At 36.2% G+C, this 9,092-nt stretch overlaps 1 long non-coding RNA gene across 1 annotated transcript; it reads right to left on the bottom strand.

Annotated features, from left to right (window-relative positions):
* Positions 1-4,911: 4,911 nt before the first annotated feature.
* On the bottom strand, positions 4,912-8,153 carry LOC134751086 (uncharacterized). The gene is made up of 3 exons (XR_010128601.1): positions 8,060-8,153; positions 6,386-6,473; positions 4,912-4,960 (listed from the first exon to the last, which is right to left on the bottom strand). It is a non-coding gene; the product is annotated as an uncharacterized LOC134751086 (long non-coding RNA).
* Positions 8,154-9,092: the final 939 nt, after the last annotated feature.

A 9,092-nucleotide genomic window follows, 5' to 3' on the forward strand; every position in this document is an offset into this window, starting at 1 on the left:
ATTAATTATCATTCAACAAATGGTTTGAGAATCTAATAAATAATACCAAATTTAGCTTTATTTAATGATTTTATGTCATAAACCTTAACCCTTAAATGCATGATTTTTTGTATAACTTTTTAATAAATTGAAATAGATGTGTCATGTTGTATAGATTGAGGGAAAAATAAAGAAAAAAATCATAGTATTTAAAAAAACATATCAATATACGATGCATATATACATCATTATGCATTTAAGGGTTAAAGTTCCATATGAAACGTTTGTTTTTTAATAATGATGTTAAATATCATTCTGAACATACAAGTTGGGTCGATGCAATTTCAAAACGCATCATTGACATTTCATACGTCAGAGATGTCAACATTGTCAACAAAAATACAGAATTTCCAGAGTTTTTTGTTATAATTTCGTAAAAAAAACAGTAATTCCAGTGATGAAGATGTTCTAACGCCTATGGATGTTGCACTTTCCTCGCTATAGTGAGGTGAAAAGTTTTGTGTTACACACGGGTGCAAATTTATTTTACTTCTCGTGTGTTAAAACACTCGCGGGTAAAATACAACTTTGCACCCAAATAACAACACCTCTCCACTCCTTACAAAGATAAATTTTAAGCTTTCCTGTTAATATTTTTAAGGTTCTGTACTAAAAAGATACAAAAGGAACCCTTATGGTGCGACTATGCCCGTCCTTCTGTCTGTCTGTCACATTGCTAAATATCTCGACAACTACTTGAGCTATCGATTTGAAATTTGGAATAGTTATGAACAACGCTAACCCAGAAACACTGATTTATTTTTTTATTATTTGATTAATTTTGAAAAATGCCCCATATGAAGGGGGCAAAATTTCAAAGTCTAGTTAGCAGGTCAAGTGGGGTATCGTTTGAAAGAGCTCAAATTGTACATTTCAAAACAATTTTTGATTTAATTGTCATAGTAAAAAAATGGTTTATGAAGGAAAATGTAAAAAAATACCATCCCCTCCCTTAGATCCGAAGTTTACCAATGAAAAATCATGAAATTTTAACTTAACATTAACATTATTATAAATATTACAGGAAAAATATAATCTTTTTTATTATCAAAAAAAAATTCGGAATTGACTTTGCAATTTTGCCACCTTTGCGAGTGTTTATTATAAGATTTATAAGTACTTAAAATTTCTATGAGATTACATATAAAACGCCTTTCTATAAATAAAATAAAAAAAATGTTTAGTTCGGTTCTTATGATAAAGAATTATCCCTGAAAAACCAACATACATACTACCGGTCTTGCAAATTAGTTAGCCGATTTGAAGACAGACGGCGCTGTACATAATCATGTTTAATATACTTCTGGTCAAAAGTCTTGTGTTTATAGTTACATGAAATAATTGAGTTTGTACGGAACCCTCGGTGCGCGAGTTAAACGAACTCGCACTTTTATTTTTTATTAATGTGTATAGATACAAATTTTTCATTCTTGATAAGCCCGAATTGCCGTAAAGTAGACGACCCACAAATAACAGAACTAGATGATAAGGGATTGGGAAAGATTTTGACCGCTCCAGTAAAATAGGCTTTGGCATATTTTACTTTAACTTGGACTTTTTTTTTTTTATTATAAACTGATCGGCGATTGGCCCTAGTCACACCTGATGGAAAGTGAAGACAGGGCCTAAGATGGAGCTCACCGGTTCAGTATATTATTCCGGACTGGGTAAGTATATTGATCCTGAGACCTTGTAAGTACAAGTACATCATTTGGAAGCACCCGATACATAATACAGCATCAATGTGGTCTATATACAATGCTACCTCTGTAATGTTATGTTCATTAGAAATATAAACGCAAGATTACTTAAACACGGTGTTTTCATTGAATTGGAAGTGCCATCTAGCGACACAAACATTTACTATTGGCTTAAACACTATTTAGACGTATGTAGTTAGTTTATCGCTCGAATATGCAAGAGAGACAGAGATGCTTCATAAAGAAATTTTCTTGTTTCACTATAGACCATCAGATTGTGGTAGTGGCGACCTGGCACTTGGCGCTCCCTACGCAGAGTTTCGCGTAATATTCCCTATTGGAGAAGAACTCGCTTGTCTGAGATATATAGTGCTAATTGCCGAATATGTAAACTTTGCGTACTTTTCGAACAAATACCCAAAAGTTCGTGCATTAGACAAACTTAGTACATACATTAACGTGCATTAAAAGTAACCATAATAATCAGTTTTTGATTTTTAAGGTTAAAAAAAATATTTTTCACCTCAGCAGCTCGAACAAGCCTACTTTCTTCACTCCAGGGAGTGAAACAAAGAAGCTTTTTAATTTAGTGAAGGCCATGAACTGCCACTTCATACTTCTATTATAATTTCGTTTTTTTTTGTTTCTCTGTATTATTTCTGTGTAATTCGAAATACTTTTTCACCTTGAATATGTTCTCACTACTGAGGTGAAAAATTATATGTACAACACGAGAGCAAAGTTATTTTACATCTCGTGTTTTTGAGTCCCGAGAAAGCGAAAGATTCTATAATTGAATCACGAGCGAAGCGAACACTCGCAACAACACGAACACAAACACTCGCATAAACACTCCCAAGAAAACCAACTGTCCTCTCTCGTTGCACAAATAACTATTGTGATTTCTTTACAAATTTACATTATTGGTCATTTAAAATGCCAACGCTTTCAAGATTACATGTATTACATTAACACGTTTGCTGTGGCAATTAGCTTAACTCTTGTAAATAAGCATACATATGTCAGGGGTCGAATGGACTTCAACCAGTGTGTTAAAATTTCTAATCTATTCTAGACATACCTTATAAAATATGTCTTACTTTTTGCTGACATTCTCACATCGATGGCAGCTCCGCTCCGCTTGGTTACAATTCTTGCACGTGCCCTCAATGAAGATCAGCCGTGTAGTATCCTTGTCGTGATTGGTGGAATGTAGTGCTTGCCGGATGACGTCAACCGCTTTCTTTGCTTCTCTGATGGCGTTCTTATTAATCTTAGGGTTTTAGGGTCAGGAGCCGCCATATCCGGTGTCTTCTCAAGTTTGACAACCCACACGATTCTTCTACAAGTAACTTTCTGCTTCACCGAGCATCTGATCAAGCTCAACTCATAAATATTAAAAGATGGCATTGTTCTGCAAACCAATATTCAAGCTAATAGATGGCGTTGAGATCACATAAATTCTTAAGATTGCTTCTGAAAAATAAGTTTGAATCACCACCTATTCTAGGTTTTTTTTTTCTTTTCTAGCCGGTCAATATAGGTAAGGAATGTCCCTTTGGTCCGCATATAGATGTATATGTATAGTATATGTCAGGTGTGTATGTGCTACTAACTGCCGGTCGGTTTGTTGTGTTTGGTGTTGGCAACTTTCTCCACGGCCGCCGCCCGCGTCTGGGAACAGGTACAACAAACATTAGGACGGGACTCACGGGGCGGCACCTAAACTTTTAATAGTAGATTGTTAACCAAGAGTGGAAAGTGAACCATCTCACCCGAGATAGTTCGAGGGGTCGAGGGTGAGATATTTACTTTTACCCGATTTAAACTTTTATTTCGACTATGAGGAAAGTCAAACACAAGAAATGTAGGTTTATTATTGGTAAGTATATTTCTTTAGAACATATTATAGGTAAACCACATAACAACAATGAAATTAAATTAGTTGAAGTTTACGGTAAAATTTGAACAATTCGAAAAATTTCAAGTTTTGCCGTGCATATTTTTTTACAGTACATATGGTGCTACTTTCTCGCACTAGTGCGTCAAATAGCACTTTTCGTGCATATGTCGAAAGTTTAAAGGGCCATATGTACTGTAAAACGTTGTACGATACACGTGCGAATAGGTAATTCGCAACTCGTGTCGATTTAAAACACTCCCTGCGGTCGTGTTTTAATTTATCGCCACTCGTTTCGAATTTCCTCTTTTCCGCACTTGTATCGTAAATAACTATTTTATATTAGAATTACTTTCCACCCTAGGGTGGGAAAAGCAATTTTCCACCCGGCTATCAGCCTATGAAAGGTGAATTTTCCGAACAGGAGAGATGCCAATTAATAAAAAAATAAGGAAAAACCTTTAAAAGATTCATTAATTATGTATTAAACAGAAACATCTGCAAATGATATCACAAAGCTTAGAAATTAATGAAAAGTGGAAAATTAACTGTCTCAGACGAGACTGGAACTGATGATGTGTAGTATAATATGTGCGTTAGTTTAAAATAAAATAAATCTTTAAAAAAAACCGGCCAAGCGCGAGTCGGACCCGCGCACGAAGGGTTCCGTACCATACTCATACTCAAAAACGGCAAAAAAATCACGTTTTTTGTATGGGAGCCCCAGTTAAATATTTATTTTATTCTGTTTTTAGTATTTGTTGTTATAGCGGCAACAGAAATACATCATCTGTGAAAATTTCAACACACATCACAGATCACGAGATACAGCCTGGTGACAGACAGACAGACAGACGGACAGACGGACAGCGGAGTCTTAGTAATAGGGTCCCGTTTTTACCCTTTGGGTACGGAACCCTAAAAACCACAGATCTAGAAGGACGCTAAAAGATAATCGAAGTGTGCAAAAGGGACGTCATCAGCATCACGTAGGTATATGGTATATGAACATTTTATTAGTGCGAAACACTAAGGGGCAGACTACAAACTACTTGTAAGATACTTTAAAGGAAATTGTGGCAGTCACCTTTATTGCTGACCACTTAGACTGACAGATCAGCTCGATGGTACATAATATTGTATTTTCACCCAACTCACGTATGTATGTGAAGTGTCACCCTAATCGAATAATGTGCAGTGGGTCTGCAAGCTAAATAAAAACTTGTAAATATACCTGCAGTGACTGGACTCTCTTGTGCAGCCCCAACATAGAGTTGGAGATGGTGACCAGCCGCTCCCTGTTCGTCGCTATGTCCGCCAGCTGAAATTTTCGGCAAGCACTCAAGCAAAACTGTGTTCGCAGATATATCCTAAAGTTCAATCCTCAGACAAAGAATAAAGCATGATGTGACAATATACCTATACCCAATTACCCACCCAGATCAAACTGGATGGTTCTATGGGTGAATCAAATATTTCGTTGTTATTGTGTCCCGTCAGCCAGGGGACAACGGGGATAACGATCCACAAACGTACTTATTAGTGGTAGCTCAGTGGAAAGTCCTTATATGTACCACAAAAATGCATGTTTGGTTATTTTAATTACCATAAAATCGGGTTTTTAAGTGACCCAGGAAAACGTAACCATGGCAACGAGTGACAAGAAAAAGTTGATTCACCCCTATGGAACTTTCTATGTATAAGTGGGAGAGAATGAATTATTTTTATTTCCTTTTGTCTTTGTCATAGTCTTACTTCGTTATTGGCCAACTCAAAGCACTGATATATAACATACTAGCGACACGCCCCGGCTTCGCACGGGTTACACAAAACAAAACCTTAACAAATTATACACTTAAACCGGTTGGCCTAAAGCAAAGGGGGTGCAAAAAAAAAGACGGATTTTTTTTAGTAGGTACAATAACATGTCTGTTCTGTTTGATCGCGATCGTCGCGGTCAACCTAACACTCCTCCTCGCTTCGCTCGTCGTCGCACCTATCTTGTCTCTGTTACTTAAATTTACTTGTTCCAAATGATTGATTTTAATTTGTCAAGTAGTAGTTTCAACTTGCGGGTCAAATATCTCGGCCATTTTTGATTTTAGAGAAAAGTTTTTCCTACAAAACATGCTTTTTTTAGCGTATTCTCTACGATAACACAATAAAAATAGGTGTCATAATAACATCACTCCGATGAAATTTTTTCTAAGTGTCGGCACCCCCTTTGCTTTAGTCCAACCAAAAAGTCTGATTCAATTTTTAAATAAATATTAATTCAAATCTACTTACAAATTACTTTACCAACATTAAATTAACCTCCTTGTAATACACTCAACTTTGGGAACAAATCAAATTATTTTATTAAATATTTCCCTTTATTTTTTGCTTGCCTTTAGTTCAAGTAGTTTGTGGTCAAAGACGCCTAGTCTTACTAAGATGGCATATAGTCGAGAAATTCGGACGGGCACCGCCGTGGCGGGGTGGCCCAGGGGCTAAAGACGCCGGTTCGAATCCGGCCTTCACCACTGGAGGGCTTTGTCACTTTTTCTTTAATATATGACATTTATTACAGTTTATTACTCCTTGTAATATGTTATGTTGTATAAGAAGTAGGTTAAAATAGACCTGCAAGAAGTTATCCAACTGTCAGTTAGTTAGCTACAAGTTATTGTAAATGTGTTAATAAACCTTAATATTAAGTAATGGTGAAAGAGAAGTGAAAGTGATATAATAAAGCAATACTCACAAGTGCATCAACCATGGCATCATTCTGCAAGTCTTCTAACCGCCTCCGCTCTGAAGTCAGCGTGCTGTGGACTGCTTCCTGTCTTTCCCTGAAACATAACAATTACATTATAATAATTTAAGGATTCTCTGAGGCTCGGCGACGAGAGGAGGACAGTGAAAGGGCCCCAAGTGTCCAGATACAGTGGACATCCACTAGCCAGGTGGCAAGAGGAAATTGTTGCTACTGCAGGCAAAAGAATGGCAAAGCATAGCACTAGACAAAGTCAGATAGAAACAGCTGGAGGAGGGGGGGGGCAGAATGAGGTGGACTCCGTGGTGGCTCCGGACCTGCGGGGGCTGCCCTCCCTCCGCGCCTCCGGGCTTTTATATACACTCTAGGGGTAGGGACCACAAAGACCACGTGGTGTCGGGGTTGACAAATTCGGTTCCGTGACAAATTAAAACTTTAAAACAGAAAATATGCTTGGCTCAGGATAGTGGAGTGCTCTGATTCGATTTTTGATATGTATGGTGTACAAAAGTAGCCACAAAATATTCAATGAAATCAAAAAAATAAGGCCGCCGTGCGTTTTGTTTCACGTAATCCATACTAATATTATAAATGCGAAAGTATCTGTCTGACTGTGTTTTACCTCTTCACGCTTAAACCGCTGAACCGATTCAGTTGAAATTTGACATATAGTTTGAGTCCCAGGGAAGGACATAGGAGTTTTTATCCCGGAAATCATCCCTTAAGAGGGTGAAAATTATCTCACTTCTACCCCGAAAGCAAGATAATTGATGCGTCGCCTGACAATGATGTAAGTATTATGTTCTAATTGAATCATTGCCTATACATTTTATCAAGGCCATAGAAGTTAGAATTGTCTCTCAGATAAGGATTTAACAAAGTTGGTATAGGGAATCAATAAACCCAGTCAAGTGCGAGTCGGACTCGCGTACCGAGGGTTCCGTGCTTTTTAGTATTTGTTGTTATAGCGGCAACATAAATACAAATATTATCACGGTTCATGAAATACAGCCTGGTGACAGATAGACAGACGGACAGCGGAGTCTTAGTAATAGGGTTCCGTTTTTACCTTTTGATAGCAGATAGGATAAAAAAAGAAGCCACCCAAAATACTAATTTTTCGCAGACGAAGTCGCGGGCAAAAGCTAGTATTCAATAAAATCAAAAAAATAAAAACATCTCTGGCGGCTAAAATTGCTTTAAATCATTTAAAATCAACCCAAAAAAGCCCCCCACAGCGTCAGTTATCCTCAAACAAGGCGACTTATTTTAAAATCCAACCCTTTTTTCTTGTTAACAATAAAACAGAGACATAAGACAATTTTGTCTGGGTTGAAATGACTAAAATTTCGAGAATATAACCTAACTCACAGTCAATGTTATTTATTATATTACCAAATCATACAATTAGAGATGATAAGAAGTGAATAAAAGCTAATTTATGTTTAATCCCTAAGCTATTCTATTGAATTCACTTGCTTAGACCACATAGGGAACCATACTAGTCACATGGCTGTTAGGTTAGAATGATGTGGCATATCAAACTTCTCAAATTAATTTGATTATGATAATTATACTTTAATATTTTAATCAATCAATCATTTTTACAACCTGATTGCACGACAATCCTAATATTCCCTATCTCTAAGATATTGTACTCACCATTTTGGTCTATGAGAATGTGCTAGTCATCAGCTTGCAAAGGAACTTGGCGAGAAATGGAATGGCAGACTACATTTTCACATCTACCTCAATTTGTAATTTTTTAACATTACCCCCATTGTGTTTTCCTACATTTATATTTTTAATGCTGGCAACTGTATAACAGTATTTCGTAACAAGTAGTGCTATAGAAATAGAATATAATAAAAATATATATTGTGGTCAATTAAGCTATAATTTATTCACAGGAAAGCATGTAATATATCGGTTAGAGTATAGCAAAGGGGGGCCGCTCTTGGGACATAAAATTTCAGTGTCATTTTTTTTGCCAACAACACCAAATTTTTATTATTTTGTCTTGTCAGAAATGTTAAATTACTACCCCTTCTATCGTTACAATGGTTGATCTTAGAGAAAAAATATACATAACAAAAGATACTCATTTTAACATTTCTTCCATAATGAAGTAATAAAAAGTTGGTGTTATGTTTGAAAAAAAGTCATCTACCCCCCTTTGCTATACCCTGACCAAATTTTTATTTATTTATTTATATTCCACATAGGTATACAAGATACTGAAGATACACTTGTGTCCGTCCTGTACATTATTACATTATATTATTGTTACATATTATTGGTAGTAATAATTAAGACATACAGAAATGCTTGTTTTAACAATGTTGAATATGCTACATAAAATAAATAAGTGAATTGTTTTCTGGTAATAATGATTACTATTCAGTTAGACTCGATGAGCCTATGCCGGTGAACAGGGGTCATTATTCAGGCGAGGCTAGGCAAATAAAATTATGTATGGAATGATCTACTTAGACTTACGTTAGTTCCTTTAAATGGGTATTTATCGTGGCCAACGGCGGTTCATACAGCTCCATTATACCTTTACTTAATAACTGAATGGTCTTCGCATCATCAGTTTGATTTATGCTAGAAAAAAAAGGAAAACGAAAATTTAGCCATGGAAAAGTATTTCGTCATAATCCTTTGCATGGCTGTGTATTCTTACTTTTCCATT

The sequence above is a fragment of the Cydia strobilella genome, chromosome 21, assembly GCF_947568885.1.
Source record: "Cydia strobilella chromosome 21, ilCydStro3.1, whole genome shotgun sequence".
Lineage (NCBI taxonomy): Eukaryota > Metazoa > Arthropoda > Insecta > Lepidoptera > Tortricidae > Cydia > Cydia strobilella.